The sequence below is a fragment of the Rhincodon typus genome, chromosome 4 (assembly GCF_021869965.1).
Source record: "Rhincodon typus isolate 14 chromosome 4, sRhiTyp1.1, whole genome shotgun sequence".
NCBI lineage: Eukaryota > Metazoa > Chordata > Chondrichthyes > Orectolobiformes > Rhincodontidae > Rhincodon > Rhincodon typus.
The window spans coordinates 27968631-27989346 of NC_063335.1; positions in this window are offsets into that span (position 1 = coordinate 27968631).

Here is a 20716-nt window from a genome sequence, read left to right on the forward strand (position 1 = left end):
AAAACCTGAACATAACACCTCAGTACATAAAGATTCATTTTTTTAAAAATCAGCTTCTGGGCATGTATGCTAAAAATTGCCCTGTAAAACTAAACTTTGCATCAATTAACTTAAAACAAAAGCAAAACTTATAGAATCCCTACAGTGCAGAAAGAGGCCATTCAGTCCATTGAATTCACATCAAGCCTCCAGAAAGCATTCCACCCAGACACTAACTGATCCTGGTATTTACCATGGTTATCCTGCATATCCCTGGACACTATGGGTAATTTAGCAAAGCCAATGTACTTAACCTGCACGTCTTTAGACTTTGGGGGGAAACTGGAGTATCCGAAAGATATCGACACAGACACAGAGAGAACGTGCAAACTCCATACAGACTGTCACCAAAGTCTCAAATCAAACCCAGGTTGCTGGTGCTGTGAGGCAGCAGTGCTGACCAGTGAGCCAAAATGTTACCAGTAGAAAGAGGTGTTAAGGGTTTTTGTCACACAATGGTGGTACCTCAACCTCTGAGCCAGGAGACACCAGTTCAAATTCCACCTGCTCCCAAGGCGTACAAGCCCAGATCTGAGCAGGTTGATTAGAAAATAAGTGTTTCTAACAAGGTGCTTTTTGACTTTTGTGGTGCAGTGGAAGTGATGTATCGCTGGGTCAGAAGATTCAGGTTCAAGTGCCACCTGGCCTGGAGCTGTGTCAAAACAAGTCTGAACATTTTGATTAAAAACAACTTGAAAAGGTGCTTTATATCACAAACTTGAATTAAAACCTCTATTTTTTTTTTCTTTAAATGGAGGTCAGAAAGATATAACAAAAATGCAAAGAGTAAACATAAAGCGTATTTGTTTAACTCAATGTAATATTGTTGTGTCTGGCATGACTTGATTTGAAACCAATGCTAAATATTTGTACATTCTGTCTGTTTTTATTTGATTACATTGCTACATACAATTCATTAGGTCCAATAAGATAATTATCCATGTTATCTTATGACATACCAAATAAATAAATATGAATTGAATTTTGAATTAACTTTATTGTCACATGTAGGAGCAAATTTCTGCAGATGCTGGAATCTGAACTGAAAACAGCAAATGCTGGAGATCACAGTGGGTCAGGCAGCATCCATGGAGAGAGACCAAGCTAACGTTTCATGTCTAGATGACTCTTCATCAGAGCTGAAGTGAAGTGTGGGTGTGGGGGGTAGAAATGCTGCCCCTCCACTCTTCACATCAGCTCTGATGAGGAGTCATCTAGACACAAAACGTTAGCTGCTCTCTCTCCATGGATGCTGCCTGACCGACTGTGATCTCCAGCATTTGCTGTTTTCTGATACTGTCCCATGTACTCAAATGAGTACAGAAGAATGTTATGCATCATCTTAGGTGCAGAGGTGCCTAGGTACACATTCTTAAGTACAAATTCTTAGGGAAAAAGAATTAGAAAGTAATGAAATAAAAAGTTTAGCATTATAGATCGTAGGAATAAACTGGAAAACTAAGAAATAAAATGTTCGGAATAACAGTCCTTCCAACCCAGTCCACGCTGGCACCAAGCCTCTAGTAACTGGGAGAGATACCTCCACCGCCTCACTGCCACCAGCATAGGAGTTGTCGCACTTTATTTGGTGTGTCTTTGCCGCTGACCCCATGCTTGCCTCACAAGTCGGAGTCCTTGGCTCCACTACTACCTCAATGGCACCAGGAGTCCTACTCTGGGCACAAGATGCTGCCGTGTCTGTCTCACCAGCGCCAGGAGACCCTGCTCAGGGCCCACTACCACCAGGCATCCCTGGCGCTGCTACCAGTCCAGTCCATGACCAGGCCAAGAGTCTTGCTTCGGCTGCAGATGGTAAAAATCACAAATATTTATATTAATCAAGTACTTTCTGAGAAACTTTAATGACTACTTCCTGTTTGTGCTAGACAAGCGGAATACAACTTGTTTTCAACACTTAGGTTGTGCGAGAAAGTTACCTTTCACAGTATGAAAATGGACTGGAATTAATTTTTTTATGAATAGAAGAATAATATTTTTAGCTAAAGTTGCTCTTAACAAAAGGCCACCTTTACACAAATGTTGTATCAATGGGTGATTGTGGAATTATGATACCTTCAATTATTTTGCAGAAAGTCAACATAATGCTAAGATGTATGTGCATAAATTTGTGCAGTTCCTAATTCAATACTTGAAGCACATTAACCACCAATCCTCAATTCCCAACCCAATTTCCCTCTTGAAGTGCGTTCCTGCTAAGGCTTTAACTTCCAAGTGCTCACTTAAATCTAGCGTGCATTGCAAAGTAGGTGAAAGATAGGTAAATCTGACATATACCCAAAATTATGATTCCCTCTGAAAAATCATGCTTAGTTTCCTAATCATAAATTGTTTCTGTAATATTAGAGCTTATTTATTTCACCTTGGTCAAGTTTTCCTGCATCAGAATTAAACAAGATCGATTCATAGAAACAAAGACTTGCATTTATATTGTACCATTGTCTAGACAATACAACATATTTTATGATCAAATATATACTTTTGAATTGTAGTTCATATATTCCTGCAGAAAATGTAGCAGCTTATTTAAATAGTGCAAGCTCTCATGGACTGCAATTAATTGATGATCTGCTCATCTCTTTAGAGATATTGGTTAAGGAGTAAAAGTTGACCAAGGCATCAGGGACAACTCCCCTGAGAGAGGGTAAGAACTGCCGATACTGGAGTCAGAGATAACACAGTGTGGGGCTGGAGGAACACAACAGTACAGGCAGCATCAGAGGAGCAGGTGCTGTCTGGCCCACTGTGCTCCTCCAGCTCCACACTGTGATATCAGGGACAACTCCTCTGCTCTTTTTCTAACATACGTTGGGATATTTCGCAGCCTCCATTACATTATCTTCCCGCTGTTGACTTGTGATGATACTATGGCTTTAAGAGGTGTATTTTGTCCTTTTGTTTTGAAGAGAGGTTTTGAGCCATAAGCAACTAGCTGTCTATTTTTTGCCATTAAAATAAACAGCTTGTGAGGCCTTGGTTTTTTTAAAATGGGAATAATTGAAGCAGCATGATTGGGTGGAATCAGGCCAGCGCAGAGTCAGGGTTTTAGTTTCAAAAACAGGAATTGTTGAAAAATCTCAGCAGGCCTGGCTACATCTGTGAAGAGAAATCAGAGATAGCATTTCAGGTCCAGTGACCCTTCTTCAGAACTGTTCCTGAACCGGGATTCTGAGGAAGGGTCACTCGACCTGAAACATTAACTCTAATTTCTCTCCACAGATGCTGTCAGACCTGCTGAGATTTGCCAGAGATTTCTGCTTTTGTTTCTGATTTCCAGCATCTGCAGTTCTTTCAGCTTTTTTATCCAGGGCTTCAGTTTAGCTTTTATCAGTTCTTGGGGCTTTGAAGTTAGCTGTGAAAGCTGGCATACATCTCTCTCAGCCACAGCAAAAAGCTGGGAGTTCCCTCTGCTGTAAGAAACACATGTGAGACAATCTGACTTCGCCTTTGCCAAGGATGTTTATGGGATGTTATTATGTTGGAACAGGTGCTGTTTAGTAGTTGAATAGTCAATTGTTCTGTTAAGTTTTCCAATAGAGTTAAAGTTATTCCAATTTTTCTTTCTTGTGCTTGTATTTTAAATGTAGGGTAAAAATAAAGTGTGTTTTGCTTAAACCCAAGTAGTGTAACTAATCGAGTTACATTGGAACACAGCACCTTACACTCGCTCTTTATTAAGATAAAAGTTAGGGTCTCGGTTATCTTCGTGATATATTTGAAGGGGATTTGGTCTGTCTAATAACAGACTTAATTATAGCTTTCCTGTTTATCAAGTACTTAGTAGCTAAAGTAAGTGTTGGTCCCTTCAAAATTGGAATTGGGGAATTCATAGTAGGAGACAAGGAAATTGCAGAGGCTTTGAACAAGCATTTCATGTATGCTTTCATGGCAGAACATGCACACAGCACTCCAAACAAAGTAATTGAAAATCAAGGCGAAATAAAGATAAAAATTAAAGCCATCACCATAATGGAAGTACATGGAAAACTAATATAGTTAAATATACCTTCCTTGGACCTGAGGGCCTGCAATTTAGGGTCTTGATAGAAGTGCACCTGGGGATTCTCCTGACTTCCTGCTACCACCTTGAAAATAAAATCCGGGCTGAATAAACTCCACAGAGTTTGGTATCCCTTCACCAAGTCACCCTTTCTTTGCACATGGAGAGTCCTTGACACTGATCCAGCTCACTCAGAGTCAGCTTTCAGAATGAACAGAACCTCTCACACTTCTGTTTAAATCTGTCAACCAGGTTTAATCTGATTTGACCAGATTAACAGCCCTAGTCAGGGAACTCATATTCTATAATGTCCACCTGGCAGACCTTGTTACAACCACTTCACAGGTTAATACATCCAGTTATGCAGGTCCAGCACCCCATGCACTTTGCCAATTACTCTGTCAGTATGTGCTGTCACCTTGAGAGACCTGTACATTATAAACTTCCAGCTCTCTCTGATCGTATATGCACTGTGTTGCTATTGCTTCTTCTATTCCTTCTCGTATTAAATTGCATCACCTCACACCTCTCAATGTTAAATTCCATCTGTATTTCTCTACCATTCTGTTAGCCTGTTCATGTCTTGCTGCAGTGCATTGGTATATTTTCACTGTTTACTACAGTCTAATTTCGTACTGTTGACAAATTATTTAATTTGACTCTGTATTGTATTCCAATAACCAAGTCTTTATGTTTATACTATGACCACAACAGTAACTCAGAAGCTAGGAATCCTGATGTGAGTGACTCACCTCCTGACTCCACAAAGCCTGTTTATACCCACAAGGCACAAGTCAGGAGTGTTATGGAATACTTCCATTCACCTGGATGAGTGCACCTCCAACAACATTCAAGAAGCTTGATACTAAACAGGATGAAGCAGCCTACTTGATTGGCACCATATCCACAACATTCGGTCCCTCAGCCACTGACACTCAGGAACAGCAGTGCGCACATTTACAAGATGCTTTGTAGAAATTTATCAAGGCTCCTTAGACACCACCTTCCAAATCCACATCACTGCTATCCAGAAGGACAAGGGCTGTGGATACACGGGAACTCCATGATCTGCAAGATTTCCCCTGAGCCACTGACCGTGTTGAATCGGAAATAGATTGACATTCCTTCAGTGTCGCTGGGTCAAAATCCTGGTAATCCCTCCCTAATGGCACTGTTGGTTTACCTACCCTCTAAAGACTGCAGCAGTTCAAGAAGGCAGCTCATGACATTCTCAAGAGCAACTATAGATAGGCAATAAATGCTGACCCTGCCTGTGATATATCCCATTAATTTAAAAAGCAATAGTTTTAAAATAATTTCATAAAATTGCACAGAGACGTATAAATATACGAGAGTTTTGAATTTTATTCTTCTGTTTAAAATAACAGCATCTGAGCTGGCCACAGCTGAACAAAAACAAGGGTAGATGGACTAAATTTATGGAACCAATTTGAAGTTAATGAAAAGAAATTATTTCTTGTTCATGTACATAAAAATTTCCACAGGTTACTTTGGTCACAGTAATTTGTGACATTCTATATGGATTACATCCAACATTTTCTTTTAAAACTTGGCTCCTAAAATGCCAATTCTGGAAGGCAAATCCTCTTAGGACGAATAATTAACAGTGAAGACAGAAGTGGCATTACAATGAAGGCTGTTTGTTTTTATGCTCAGCTTGCTGGCCAAATTTTATAACAATATGGTGCAAGGTTAAAATCTATCAAAAGCAATGCTAAAGGGTAGGCATAGGAACAGGGACAGCAATTCAACCCCTTGAGCCTGCTCTGACATTCAATAGGAAGCTGGCTGATCCGACATTCCTCGCGTCCACTTTCCTGCCTTTTCCCTGTCACCCCGGGCTCCCCCAACTGATCAAGAATCTACCTATCTATCTGTTAGTGCTGAAAACAAAAAATGCTGGAGATCTCAGCAGGTCAGACAGTATCCGTGGAGAGAGAACAAGCAAATGTTTCGAGTCTAGATGACTCTTCATCAAAAGAGAAGTGAAGTGTGGAGGGGGCAGCATTTATGCTATAATTTGAGGAGGCGGTTGGAGCACTGAGGGAGAAAGGATGTTGATAGTTCAGATTAAGTGATCAGAATGTGAGAATGGCAGAATAATGGTGAGTCTAATTGCCAGATTGGGAAGGACAGACAGTTCCAATGGGCTGGGGGGAGAGGAGTTAGACACACCTTTGTTCTGTCATTCTCACATTCCGATCACTTAATCTGAATTATCAACATCCTTTCTCCCCCAGCGCTCCAACACACCGCCCCAAAACTATGGCATGAATGTTGTCCCCTCCACACTTCACATCAGCTCTGATGAAGAGTCATCTTAGACTCAAAACATTAGCTTGCTCTATCTCCATAGATGCTGTCTGACCTGCTGTGATCTCCAGCATTTGTTGTTTTCAGTACAGATTCCAGCATCTGCAGTAATTAGCTGCTACCTATTAGGGTTGTTAGGGCTGTTCGGTCTCAAATGACCTAGGATCGTCTGACTGAGCCTCTACAGTCAGCAGGCTCCACTGTTGACTGGGCTCCAACTGCAGAACTTGGGGCCAAACCAAGACGTAGTAGGAAGGAAAGAAAAAATATCTGCAGGAATATTGGCAGCATGGGTGATATTGCACTGGATATGAAGTCTCACATTTGTGTAAATTTAATCATTTTTATTTTATGTCTGTTTGTTTGAGTGCCTGTGTAACCACAAATCTAACCATGCAACGCAATGTTGAACTCCAAAGTGCAGTATTGAAGTGCAGAACTGTATCATACAATCAGAATGGTGTCTAACTTCTTGTCCATACAAGGATGTAACATGAGCTGATGTCTATGTTGACACCCTGCTGCAGCCTGTTGAAGCAAGAGGGACAAGGCATACATAGGGCCTGTTGACACCATTATTCCCTCGACCTCGAACCCTACAATTTTTCTGTTTGTTCCCTGGCCTCTGAGTTCAAAAGTGTTGGGATGAATAAAGTGGTCAGCAATGTCTAGGGAAGGGTGCCAGTGCACTGGACCATAAGACATAAGAGCAGAATTAGGCCATTCAGCCCATTGAGTCTGCTCTACCATTCATCATGGCTGATGTGTTTCTCAATTCCATTTTCCTGCCTTCTCTCCATAACTCTTGATCCACCTAGCAATCAAAAACCTATCTATCTCTGTCTTAAATACGCTCAGGACAAATATGTAGTTTTCTGCTGCAATGACACCCACAGATTCACACTTTAACATTCACTCTCTTTGACATTGGCACATTGTGGCAACAATGTGTACCATCTACAAGATGCACGATAATAACTTAACAAAAACTTCTTCAATGTCACCTCCTAAACTCACAACCTGTCATACTGGGAAGACATGGGCAGCAGATACATGGGATCACCACTATTTGTATGTTCCCCTTCAAGTCCTACAGAATCCCGACTTGTAACTATATCAATGATACTTCACTGTCACTGGGTCAAAATCCTGGTACTCCATTCCTAACAGCACAATGGATGTACTCATATTGCAAGGAACGCAGTAGTGTAACAAAGCAGTTCATTACCACATTCTCCAGTGTAATTAGGGATACCAATAAATGTTGGCCTAGCTAACTAGGCCCAGATCCTATAAACCAATTCAAAAAGGTGGCCAATGGAGCCCAGTACAGGAACAAATGTAAGTTCCAAACAGGAGTCGTCTTGGACTTTAACATAAAGGCCATGGCCACCCTCTAAAAGGGCCGTTATCTCTGAAAAAGAAAGATTAACCATTTTAATTTGAATGATATCAAAAATAACATGAGCAAATTAAAATGCTTACACTCCCTCACACTGCCATTGTAGAAATATATAACTTGTTTCTAAATTCTATAGTTATCGAATAATGCTTGAACGTAAGCTTCCTGCACTGCCAAAACCTTGAGGAATTCTATACAAAAGGGAAAAATAATATAGACTGAAAGTTAGGTGTTCTGGAGTTTTGCCTGATTGCTCTTTAGAGGGTGAGGACAACATTGGAAGAATCTCTCCTCCTGGTCAGATAACTTTGACAGCCCAGTATGAATGCATTGTGTTTTGTCTGTGACTGGATGGACTACCTCAAACATTTTATTTGTATGTTCCTTAAGTTCTGACTGAATAAATTCAATTTGAGTCCTTACTGTGGGGCTATACGGTTCTACATGCATTTATGCGAGTTATTCTGACAGCAAACCGTTGAGAAATAAAAGTCAGACAGATCCATCCGTGAGACAGTGCACCAAAACTTTGCAGTATCTTCTATAATTTCACAAATATTTGAGTTCTGGTTAACAACTCCTGCACTGCAGACTTGAAGGAATGCTGAATTTGACCTCACTGCTGTTTGCCAAATATTACCAAAACTATAATCAGTTTGACAGACAACTGCATTCATACACTTCAGAGAGAATATAATTTAGGTTAAAATTCTGGCCTCTTTTCAGGTAACTGAGGCAGTTATGAAAAGATTAGACCACTTCTATCAAGAGACACTGTACACAAGTAATATCTTGCACTGACACATCAAAAGTTTACAAAAGTACTAAGTCAAGGAAGAATGATCAGTCTAGTCTTGAAAGTAATGACTGCCTGGTTTTGATTTTTAAATTTGGAACTGACAGTATTCATTGCTTCACAAAGAGTCTTAGAAAAAATTAAACATGGGTGTTCACAATGAATTCTTTGAAAAGAAATAATCAGTCATTGATTTTTCTTCAATATGCTTTTGGTGCAACTGCCTACAAAAAACAAGCTATTGTTCCATAGCTGGCATCTTGAAATATCATTAATCCCAATTTTTAAAATATGCTTTGATCAGTATTTCTCCAGATATGCTTTATGATGTGCACACTCTTTCTCAGAAGGGGCCTCGCCTTCTGTGCAGATTCTTTATTAATCTTCACATCAATGTACATAAAACAGCAGCAATCTGTATGTCCTCAAAAGACCCCAGCAGCACCTCGCTTAATCATTTGTTGGACAGCCAAATAAATTTACAGGGTAAAATTGACCTGCCAAATTAATGTCAATGTCATATCATTGTCACATATGGGTGCTGCAAATACATTTGAAATTGGTGGATGACATTAAAATCCACAATAAAATCAGAAATTGTTGAAGAAATTCAGCTGCTGTAGCAGCATCTGTGGAGAGAAAGCAGAGTTAACATTTCAGATCCAGGGACCCTTCTTGAGAACAGATGGTAGCTTTGGAAAGGTTAGTATATATGCTAGAGAAGGAATGGGAGAAGCGGGGAGTAGTAAATGGTAGGTAGAGATGGAGCCCAGAGAGAGAGAGAAAAATAGTTGGGCAGATTTTAAAATCCACTCTCAATCTTGTTACTGGATGAGCCAATGGGATTCCCACAGCCTTTATCAAAACACCACTTTATTTATTTCCACCATTACTGTAGTTGGAATAGAGGGCCAGGATTATAGGGAGGAGATCGTCACTGTCTACAGCCAGCAGAAACCATTCTGAAGAAGGGTCAACAGACTCGAAATATTGACTCTGCTTTCTCTCCACAGATATTGCCGGACCCAGTGAATTTCTCCAGGAATTCCTGTCTCTTATTACATCCTCATGATCTCCGAATATACCATGAATATGCAATTCTCTCCAGCTCAATCTATAACACCTTCCAGCACCCCTACAATGGGCCTCACCACATCAAGATAATTATGGAATTATCCTTCTTCCCACTTTTTTCATGGAATTAAGTAATTATTGGGTGATCACACCGTTGAGATCTCTCCCTGTGCTTCATCAATTTCTCTATGCCATACACCATACTCAGCTGACAGGGTTCTGTCAATATCACTTCAAATATCCACTGAAAGGGACATTGATTTTTCATTTCTCTTGTGTAGGGAGACAACTTACTTCTGTTTGCATCTTCCCAGCTCTAATATTGAGCTGTGGAGCTTGTCTGCCAATTTACATAGTGCAGTTGCAATTTAAATTTATGATTGTTTAATGTAGTCATTGAGCAACATGTGTTTTTTATTATTCATTCATGGAGTGAGGGCATCACTGGCTGGGCCAGCATTTATTATAATGCTAGTGAAATGTATTCATGCTGCACTATTGAGCATTGCATATTTATTGGATAGTATATTCATGTCACAATGTATTCACACAATGCTACGTATTGTAGAACAACATACAGGTAGTTCTGCCATAGCATGTGTTTTATTAACGCAAATTGGCTGTAACGCGATTAATGAATAGTGGACACTGTTTGGATAATGCAAACTTTCTGCTGTACAGGTATAGCAACTTTCTATAGCGATTTCCCTATAACGTGATTTTCTATAGTGGGATTTTCTACAGTGCGAGATCACACAAGAATGCAACTATCGCGTTATATGAGAATGACCTGTATTGATGAGGCTGTATATTGATATTGATGTACATGGGTGAAGCAGTATATTGATAATACTGTGTAATGATGTTCTGGTACAGTGATGAAACATAAATTGATAGCTTTCTGAGTCACAAGCAGCTGACCGGACATATAAGATATAAGGCCATGTGATATAGGAGCAGAATTAGGCCTTTTAGCTCATTGAGTCTATTCCACCATTCAATTATGGCTGATATCTTTCTCAAGCCCATTTCTTGCCTTCTCCCCATTACCTTTGATCCCCTTTAGCAATCAAGAATCTATCTATCTCTGTCTTAAAGACAGTCATTGATTTGGTCTCCACAGTTTTCTGTGCAATGAGCTCCACAGATCAACTGCTCTCTGGCTGAAGAAATTCCTCCTCATCTCAGTTCTAAAGGGTCATTCCTTAACTCTGAGGCTGTGCCCTCAGGTCCTAGTCTCTTCTACCTGTGGAAATATCTTGTCTACTTTGCACTCTATCCAGGCCTTTCAGTATTGTGTAGGTTTCAATCAGATCCCCCCTTACCCTTCTAAATTTCATTGAGTACAGACTCAGAGTCCTCAACCACTCCTCATAAGGGAAACCCTACATCCCCAGGATCATTCTTGTTAACATCCTCTGGACCCCTCCAACACCAGAACGGCCTTCCTTAGGAATGGGGCCCAAAACTGCTCATGGTATTCCAAATATTTCCTGTATGTTCGTGGCTGCCTGATTGTCAATGGTCTAGGTTTAAGAGAGATGGATTGAATACTACTGTGGGACAATAGAATCCCCCCTAGCATGATCCGCTGCTAGTGGTTATAAACCAGTTGCACACTCAGGGTTGAGAGGGAAACATGATGAAGACGATCACCAGTTCAAGCAGAAAACCCCTCTCTCAAATCTCCTCCCAATCTTCTTTTCTCTAAGGAAACACTTCCCTGAAAGTCTGAGAGGCTTCAAACCTACAAAGGAACAGCTCCTAGCAGGAGGATATAAATCCTTGAGATTCGAGGACCACGACACTTACCTGGAAGACACATTTCAGTCACCAGGGCGGAACTACACTGAGTTTGAAAGCAAAATGATAAAAAACAAACAGTAACAACAGAAAAACACTGTAAGTCTATTGGTTAGTAAGAAGCTGCTATTAGGGCTGTCTCTAAGTTGTAAATTTGGAAAGTGAATTATTTTTAAAAAGTAGCTATAAACACCACCGTAAATAATCTAAAGTAAAATTAATGCAAGGGACGTAATTCTAAGGCATGGCAGCCCGGTTTGGTTGAGTGGAATGTATGGCCTGAAGAATATGGGAAGGCATAGACCTTTGGACAACCAATTGTGTTCTGATCTTCAGTACCTGAGCAGCGGCTGGAGTCACTGCAGCATCCACGAGGCTCAAGATTATGTGACCAGCACACTGACAGAGCTGGTCAGATTAAACATTTGGAGACAGAAAGGGAATGTGGTAAAAGTTAGTGCCTGACAGTCCTCAAGGGAGAAAAGAGCAAAGGGTGGCAGTGTCGGTTAAGGAGATACGGCAGTGTTGGAGAATGAGGGCATCCCAGAGGGTTCAAGGACGGGATCAATTTGCCCGGAGCCAAGGAACAAATAGGCCACAATTATATTGTGCAGTGCAGTCCATAGAACACCAACCAGTGGGAATGATGGAGACGAAAAAGCCTGCTGGGAAATTACAGAGATGCCAACACTATACAGTAGTTATAATGAGCGATTTAGATTACCCAAATAGAAACTAGAATACTTGTAATGTAAGGGCAGTGAGGGGCGAGAATTCCTAAATTTTTAACTTTATTTCTTTATTTTTCTACTTTTATCGTAAGAAGTCTGTACTTTTTAACTATTTTTTTTAATTTTCTATTTCTGTAACTAGGATTTTGAACCTAGGTACTTTGTAACTAATATGATGCAATGTGTGGTGACATTGTACACTTCTCACTGTACTCTTGTACCCCATACTTGAGTACACATGACAATAAAACCTAAATCTAATCTGAATCTAAATTATGTTCAGGAGAATTCCCTTCAGTGGTAGATGTTCAGTCTAACGATAAGGGATGAATTAAAAACTGAAAGAGCTGCAGATGCTGTAAATCAGAAACAAAAACAGAAGTTGCTGGAAAAGCTCAGAAGGTCTGGCAGCATCTGTGAAGAAAAATTCAGAGTTAACGTTCCGGTGACCCTTCCTGTTCAGTTCAGTTTCTAGGAAACAGTGAGTAATGGTCAGTGGATATTTTTCAGCCTGGTGGAAGGTTTGTGGTGGAATTTCCCAGTGTTGTATTGGAACTCTTGCTTTTCCTGATGAATAATAATGATCTAGATCTTGGTGTGCAAGGGACTGTTACAAAATTTGCAGTTAATACAAAACTTAGAAGCATTCTAAACTGTGAAGCAGACAGTGTAAAACTCCAAAAGGATGTAAACAAGTTGGAGAGGTGGAATAAAAGGTGACAGATGAGGTTCAATGTGGAGAACTGTGAAGTGATTCATTTTGAATTGTAGAATACGGACACAAAGTATAAAATAGAGGACACATATTTAAAGGGATGCACGAGCAGAGGGGCCTAGTTTATATGTGCATAGATCATTGAAGGTGGTAGGTTAGCTAGAAAAAGCAGTTAAAAACGATACAATATTTTAAATAGGGGCACAGAGTACAAGAGCCAGGATGTTATGTTGAACTTATACAAGACATTTGTTAGACTTCAGCTAGAGAATCGTGTACAGTTCTAGGCACCAAACTATTGGAAGGATGTGAACAAATTGGAGAGATTGCTGAAGATATTTACAAGCATGTCCCAGGCCTGAGAAACTTCAATTACAAGGATAGATTGTAAAGTTTGGGACCATTCTCCTTGAAGAGAAGAAGGCAGGAAGGAGATCAAATAGAACTTTCCAAAATCATGAGGAGTCTGGATAGACTAGAAAGGGAGAAGCTGTTTTGGCCATAAAAGGATTGTGTCTGAGAGGGAAGAGACTTAAAGTAATTTTCAAACGTGATGTGAGAAAACACTTTTTCACAAAATTAGTTAGTTGGGTCTTGAGTGTGTGGAAGTGAGGTGGAGTCAGGTTCAAATGAAGCCTTCAAGGGGATATTCAATGATTATTTGAATAGAAGTAATGTGCAAGGATAATTGAGAAAGGCAAGAGAACGGCACTAAATTGCAACGCTCACTGGATAGTCAGTGCAGGCACGATGGGCTGAATAGGTTCCTCCTGCATTCTCAAACTTCTGTGCACCACAGAAACTTAAACCAACTTCTCCAGTCTGTCTAGGTAACTGAAGTAACTGGCAACATTCTCATGCATCTTTTCTGTAATTTTTCTAATGGTTTCAATAAAGTGGTGTGTTCAAAACTAAGGCTGTGCCAATCTTAATACAGTTCTAACACATGTCCTTGTTCTTGTATCCTATGCCCTTATCAATAAAGTCTGGGATAATGTATGCTTCATTAATCCCCCTCCCAAAATGCACTGTCATGTTCAATTACTTACGCATATACACCCAAGCCCTTTTGCTTCTGCATACCATTTCAAATTGTGATCTTTATTTTATATTGTCTCTCCATATTTGTCCTACCACAATGGACCATTTCATACTTTCTGTATTAAATTTCAACTGTCTACTCCACCAATTTATTCATGTCCTTGTGAAGTTCTTCACCGTTATTCTTACAACTCCCAATAGTTCGAAGTTTCATATCATCTGTAAATTTTGAAATTTGTCTAAGTCATTGAGATATAACAGGAAAAGCAAGGCTCCCAACATTGACTCTTGCTTATTGTCTATCCCCTGTCACACAGACAGTTTTGTACTTATTACCCCTATACCTTTCTCGGGTGCCTCAGTGGTTAGCACCAAGGTGCTGAGTTCGACTCCAGCATTGGCAACAGTCTGTGTGCAGTTTGCACATTCTCCCTGTGTCTGCATGGGGTTCCTCTGGTTGCCCTGGTTTCCTCCCACAGTCCAAAGATGTGCAGGTTAGGTGGCTTGGCCATGCTAAATTTCTCAGTGTGCAGATTAGGTGAGTTAGCCACAGGAATTGCAGGATTAGAGGGTAGGGGGTGGATCCAGGTGGAATGCTGGTCGGAGTGGACTGAATGGCCTGCTTCCACACCCCGTAGGGGATTCGATGATGAACTATCACACAAGTCTGATGCGCAGCACGTTTGTCAAAAACTTGTACCTCAACCAACAGAGGTTTAAGGTTACAGAAATGAAGATGTGAAAGAATCTACCATCACTGTCACTACCTGTTCAATATTAATATAGCTCCACTTTACCACCAGCTGAAACATTTTAATTTCCATATTAGACACATCATTTAGACAGAGTTAATTAAAATGGATTGAGCTTAGAATTACTTTTCATTTCCGTTGTGGCAAAAAGCAAACATTTTAAAAGCCGAAGAAGTGCACTGTACAACACACATCTCTTTGTACACTTTAACTTGTGCCTTTGCATAGACTTGGCAAATGTGGACTTGTGATGAAAGTCTGACATCCATTCTTGTTGCAGCCTTAGGTCTCAAATAAACTGCAAAATGAATGAAAAGGATATTTTCAGCCTCTGTTCCATATTAAGCGTAAGTCAACTCGTCCTTATAACAGAGCAGGAAAGGGCTGAGTGTTTTCCAGTGAACAAACAATGTGTGTGCCCATGACCCTGTCCAAATTTAAATGCACTCTACTCAGCTAACATGCCTCAATATTGAGGTCTAAAAATGAGACAGTGTCAATAGTACTGAGAAGAGAGGGCCCTTTCTGTCTCTTCCCTTTGATATTGGCTACGTGTATGTTGAATAATAAACAGATCCCTGTCATTTTAGGAATGTTAAATTGGTGCAAGTTAGGTATTATACAATACAATGCAACCACTGTTTCAGATGAATAAACTAATGGTCCAGCACAATGACAAGTCAGCAATGACAAGCAAACCTCATTGTGAACTGTATATATATTCTGCTCTTGGGAAAGATTTAAAGCAAAATACACAATAAAATAAGCTGGCAAGGTTAAGTGTCATTACAGGCATTACCTTTAAGGTCAGATAATATATCAGATGAGTGTTTTTAGGAGACCTAATTGCTTGGGTCAAAGTGGAATGGTTTGATTCAAGAATAATAATGACTACATTGTACCAGATCATTTATTGTCTTTTTAAAAAACATCTAACTTGTTTTCCAGTCCATAGCCATAGCATATTTTCACGTTAGCAGGACTAGCAATAGTTGCTCATCCCTCATTACTCTCAAGAAGATTGTAGAGAATTTCATCCTTGCAGTGCAGGTATAAGCTCTTAGGGAGGGAGTTCCAGGATTGTGACCCAGCCACAGTGATGGAGGATGATATAGTTCCACATCAGGATGGTGTGAGGCTTGGAGGGGAAGGTACAAGTGGTGGTGGTGTTCCCATACAACCCCTGTCCTTGTCCACTCAGATTGATTTGGAAGGTATTGCTGAAGGAGGCTTCATTAGTTGCTGCAGTGCATCTTATATATGTTACGCATGCTCCCACTGTTTGATGTTGGTGGATGAAGAAAAGGTTTAGGATGATGGATGTGGTGCCAATCAAGGGGTTGCTTAGTCCTGGCTGGTGTCAAGCTTCTTGAGTTGAAGCTGCACTCACTCAGTTAAGTGGAAAGATTTCTATCACACTCCTGATTTGTCACTGCTATATGATGGACCGGGGGGCGGTGGGGGTGGGGAGGTGGTGGGTGGGAGCAGGAGGTGTTGGTGATGGTTTCGGGGAGTCAATAAGTATATGATTCCCAGCCTTTGACCTGCTTTTCTAGTCATAATATTTATAAAGTTGTTCCTATTTAGTTTCTGGTTATTAGTAATTTCCAACATGCTGATAGTGGGAGATTCAGCAATGCCAATTCTACTAACATCAAAGGGCAATAGTTAGATTCTGCCTTGTTGGTGGAGGTAGTCATTGTCTGGCCCTGGTGTGTGTAACTGATGCTCACTGCTTAACAGCTTAAGCTGGAATGTTTTTCATGCCTTTCTGAATAAGGGCTGCTTCAATATCTGAGAATTAATAAATGGTGCTGAACACTGTCCAATCACCAAGAAACATTCCCACTTCTGGCCTTATGATTGAGGGGAGATCAGTCGTTGAAGATAATTGGGCCTAGAACGTTATCCTGAAGAACTCTTATAGAGTCTGGAGCTGAAATGACTGAATGTTTGTGCTGGTTATGATTACAGCCATAAAAAGTTTCCTATGAACCATTTTAACTCCAGTTTTGCTGAGAATCCTTGACGTCACATTCAGTCAAATTATGATTCAATTTCAAGAGTAGTTGCTCACAATTTGCCTCTTTAGTTTATTCTTTTGTCCGTGTTGGAGCAAGGCTGTAACAGGATCAGGAACCAATTGCCCCTCATGGAACACAAACTGAACAAGTTATTGATGATTAAGTACCACTTGATAGCACTGCTGATGACAACTTCCATTACTCTGCTGAAGATTGAGAGCAGGCCCAGTATTTGTCTAGATTGGAGCTTGTCCTTGTTTCTTGGTGATAGGACATGTCCAGGCAAGTTTCCTACATTGGCAAGTAGATATCTGCATTGCCACAGCTATACTGGAACAATCTAGCCTGGGGCCTATCTAGTTCTGGAGCACAAGTCTTTGGGACTACAGCCAGGACATGTGCAGGCTCAAAGACCTTGCTTTATTCAGTCTTTTCAGTTGTTTTCTGACATCATGTAGAATTAATCAAATTGGTATCTGTGATGCTGGGGACGTTAGGAAGAATTGTGATTGTTCATCCACCTGGAACGTCTGCTTTATAAATATTCCAGCTTGTCTTTGCTATCAACTGTATTACTCTGCTCCATTTAACCATTGTAGCCTACATTTGCAATAACATTGGTGCATTGCATTTGAGCTTTCTAGATAATGCCAAAAAATTTGTGAATTAACAACAAAATGTAAACAATTACACCATTCTAAGGATGGCCTATCCCCAGATAATTCTTGCTTGTTCTCTGCACAAAAACCTGTCTAATCTGATGAGCATATTGAACAACTCCCAGTGTTATTTCTTGATCACCAGTATTTTGATTTTTACTCAAAATGACTTTTTCTATTTAACTACGGATATACTTGTCTCGGAAGCCATACAGAGTATCTAAGGATACTCTCGACTCTCTGATGACCAGTAACACACATTAATTATGGTACCTGGGTTACATAGGATAAATGGCATAGAAACAAGCCATTCTGCACAACTAGTCCAATCATTAATGCTTTCTCTGAGTCTCCTCCTATTTGTCCTCATCCAAATCTAACATTGTAACTCTCGATTCCCTTCACCCTCATGACCTTGACTAGCATCAACTTACATCACTGCATAGGAACATAAGAACAAGAGTAGGCCATTCAGCCCCTTGAACCTGTTCCACCATTCAGTGAGATCATGGCTGACGTGTGGCCTAATTTCATATAACTGCCTTTGGCCCATGTCCCTTAATAACTTTGCTTAACAAAAAAAGATCTATCTCAGATTTAAAATTAACAACTGATGCTGCATCCGCTGCTGTTCTAGTTCCAGATCTAACAGGTCACTTCTCAGCCTTCATTTTTTCAAATGAAAACAGATCAAGCCTGAAATGTCAAACCAAACATTCCTTATGTCATTCTGCATTCTACTTCAAGTCATTCCTCCAGCCCGTGTTTCTATACAAAACCTTAGGACATTCTGACATTCTGGCAATGTGATAAAATTCTCTTAGAGCAAATCATTTACAAACATATCAAACTTTTCGTTCCAACATGTGTTTTGTTTTAAAGAAGTGAACAGCTATAACCAAACAAATGGCTGCGAATATAAATTCAATGGCTGTCTGGAGGGAGAGACCCTGGAATATTACACCCAATGAGGTGTCAAGGAAGTTTCATAGGGATGGACTTAACAGGGGAGAAATGCTGTAAAATCTGAACTGTAATTTCCTGGGGGTTAGCTCAGACTGTGAATACAATGGGAGAGAATCAGCAACGAGTCATTGGCATGTTTTGAGTCTTCCACTTACAAGAACAGTGGTTAAAAGCCAGTTTAACCCTGGTCTTATGTGTACTAATGGAAGAATTTTGAGCTGAAGCTGTTCTTACGTGCCAATAGGTTGAGGTAGTCATATCTGCTAGTTTGAGTTCAAGCGCTAAGTGAGCTTTGAAAGTTTCAGTTGAAGAACCATCCAATGTCACCCCTGCATTACAGGTTCAGGTACATTACTGTAAGTGCTAGGAGACAGCTAGCCAGTCAACAGGAAACAGGACAAAGGAGGACAGTCTGGGGTGGCGTGGTGTCTCAGTGGTTAGCACTGCTGCCTTACAGCACCAGGGACCTGACTTCGATTCCACTCTTGGGTGACTGTCTGGAGTTTATACATTCTCCCCATGTCTGTGTGGGTTTCCGCTGGGTGCTCCAGTTTCATCCCATGGTTAGAAGATGTGCAGGTTAGGTGGATTGGCTGTGCTAAATTGCTGTATAATGTCTGGGGATGTGTAGGCTAGATGGGTTAGCCATGGGGAAAGCAGGGTTACAGGGATAGGGTAGGGGGATGGGTCTGGGTGGGATGCTCTTTGGACGGTCAGTGTGGACTCGATGGGCCAAATGGTCTGCTTCCACACTGCAGGGATTCAATGATGATGATTCTATGATGAATCTCTCACGCTGAGTGCTGTCAAACACCACCAAAAGGCTTTCAGATACCCAGCAGTGCTAAAAATCCTGAAATGGAACGCTCAGTTACAACTTTGCTCTATCTATTCTTTAGGAATGACCTATATGGACAGATTTCTGATTTTTATATTTTATCCCACTTCCTATTTCAAAACTGTACTGCGTTATTATTTCTTCAGGTGTTTACTGTTTAATAAACTCACCCTTTCGTTAACGCAAGAAAACATGGTTAAGCTGGGACATTTAAGAACAGAAATTCATTTGTTCTGGAAGTAAGTTACCCACGAGGGAAGAGAGATTTTTAAATGAATCTTTTTGCGACCAGCTGAGGGAGCTTGTGAAGAAAGAAGGGGCCAGTTCTTTCCTTCTCACCTTGAAACTAAACAGTTTGGAGCATCCTTCCTGAAACAAAATCAAGTGAGAGAATGTTGTCGTGGGTGGGGGGTGGCTTGATTGTAGCAAATGGATAGTCCACTTTGTTGTTCCTGTTTCTAATTCCCTGATTTTATTCTGTATGTTTAATAGATTCAATTTCACAACATTCAGTTCTAGCTCCAATTTCTTCAGAACATTGACTCTAATTCTCTTTGCTAATCCTTTCATTTAATAAATGACAGAAACCAATGCTCCATGGGTATATGTAAATGAAAGTGGATAATAAATACATTTCTTCCAAAAGAAAATTCTATACCTCCCAGATGGAAGTGGGAATATTGAGAATCTTTCAGTACTCAAAGAGTTAATACTGTCCAATGATTAGCTTCATTGCTAGCTCCTGGCACTGGCCACATCATTGAAACAAACTTTTCTTTGGAAATAATTCAACAGGCTTTGTATGTTTATCTTGCATCTTTGCTGTGAGCTGAGAATATTTACTAAGCCTCACAGATTTCCCCAGTTGAACAGCTGTTCCTACCAGAGAATAAATACATTGAATTCGAACGTGTGATTTTCATATCCATCATGAGCAGATCAAGGAAGTAACATCATCGGCAAAGAAGGTACATTGAAATATGTGGATTCAGCATGACTCAGTGTGACTGCATGAGCAAACTGTAGAAAAAAATGGTGCCATAATTATCATCACTCAACTGATATTGTCTGTTCCTGTGCAATTAAGTGGATTTCCAAAGAACCTGTCTCGGTGTCACTAACCTGAGCTCCTCTTCAGATCTCTGTTCAAAGCCAGGTCCAACCTTCAGCCGAGCTAGGGCAAGGAACAGGAACTGAACCCTGAAATAAAAGCAGAACGTGCTGGAGAAACCCAGTAGGTCTGGTAGTGCCTGTGAAGAGTTAATGTTTCAAGACTGATGGGACTCTTCTTCGGAGGTCTTCTTCAAGACCAGCGCTGTGAAGACCAATCAGATCCATACTGGCCATCCAGGCAACGGAGCTAACCAATAACCTCCTTTCACCGCTGAAGTAAAATGTCTAAGCTGCTGCAATTTTACATGGACATTGGAGCTAGGGCTAGTGAAGGTAGAGACTCCAATTCTTCTCCTTTACGTGGTTGACCAGCAATCTCTCCAGCTCTTCCCATTGACAAACTTTGGAATA